General features: G+C 29.2%; 1 long non-coding RNA gene across 1 annotated transcript; it reads left to right on the forward strand.

The window, feature by feature from the left end:
* The first annotated feature begins 855 nt into the window (after nucleotides 1-855).
* Nucleotides 856-1,474, forward strand: LOC116007895. Its single transcript, XR_004095372.1, has 2 exons — nucleotides 856-1,139; nucleotides 1,442-1,474. It is a non-coding gene; the product is annotated as an uncharacterized LOC116007895 (long non-coding RNA).
* Nucleotides 1,475-1,482: the final 8 nt, after the last annotated feature.

Here is a 1,482-nt window from a genome sequence, read left to right on the forward strand (position 1 = left end):
AATTTTGTTATTTAATAACAAAATTTAAATTCGATAATAAAATAAAATGAATAATGTCATATACGATCATTAATATTACGAAATATATAAATATATATATATATATATATATATATATATATATATATATATATAGTTAATGGTGTACTGTGGGTATTTGTTAAGATGTATTACGGTCTTCACATTGAACATAGGGATGCACTTGGCTATCAGTATTCTCTACATCAATTGACTACAAATAAATTTCATTAAATGATATAATAAAAATCATAAAACACCTTAGTTCTTAAAGAAACTGTCATCTTTGAAATTTGAAAGGTAATTTTGGATTTGATGGTGCCATAGTCATCTGGAGAACCAACACCTTTATTCCCGCACTGTTTTCTCAACAACATAACAGGTGACTTTACCTTTAAATTCAAAGAATGGTTGAGAACACTTGACGCCCTTATACCATTTAGAAACTCGGGAATGTGCACATTGTCAAGTAAACTATTATTGAGTTCAATTTACAAATACTATCGCAGTTGTAGTACGTCTTACTGTCCCCAATATGCAGATCACTCATTTATTCGTTGATGGAGTTAACGACATCAACCATTGAGGTTAATATAGCTCGACATTCAAGAAAGCTATATTTTGAATTGCCAATCATGAACATAGGAAACGTACTTGCAAGTATGGTGGTAACTGGGTCTCCATTATATATTTACCATAATATAAATAATATATATATATATATATATATATATATATATTGAAATTGAATTGGAAGAACTAAATAACAAAAAATATATATATATTAAAACAAAAATATGTTTCTTTTTTTGGGTTGTGTGTATACATACGTGTGATGTATACATACTACACACTATCTAATGTATTAAAACATACGTGTAATGTATACATACTACACACTATCTACTACGGAGTATAATATTAGAATTATCTAGAAGACCCTCCAGAATTCCTTCGCCCATCTCTGGTCTATTGTTCTCTATACTTGCACATCCAGAAAATCCATCGACACTCTTGTTGCAGTACAGATCTGGAAAGCATTCCTATCTAAAGTTTAGCTAGCAGCGACGATGAATCATCTTCGAAACCTGGAGTTAACAGGATTTTTCATTAATTTGGGGGTAATTTTTTTTTTTTTTTAATTCATCATTTTCTTGTGCAGATGAATTTTCATATGTACTAATTTCTGCAATATAAAGCTTAAAATTTCAGATTTCACCAATTGTTTGTCTAATTTCGTTCACAAAAGAACATATCTAGGTTTTAGGGTTTACGTCTCAGCTCGATTTTTCAATATATTACATATCTGTAGTTGTTACCTAGTTTAAAAGGTAAAAATTCCTTCAATTTCTGGATTGCATGCCCGAAAAAAGGTAAAAGATAAGATTATACCCTAAAAGTTGATTTTTTGGATTGCATGCAGATGGTTGATATATCATAATGGTTCATAAAAAAAGATAAGTC

The sequence above is a fragment of the Ipomoea triloba genome, chromosome 16 (genome assembly GCF_003576645.1).
Source record: "Ipomoea triloba cultivar NCNSP0323 chromosome 16, ASM357664v1".
In the NCBI taxonomy this organism is placed as follows: Eukaryota; Viridiplantae; Streptophyta; class Magnoliopsida; order Solanales; family Convolvulaceae; genus Ipomoea; species Ipomoea triloba.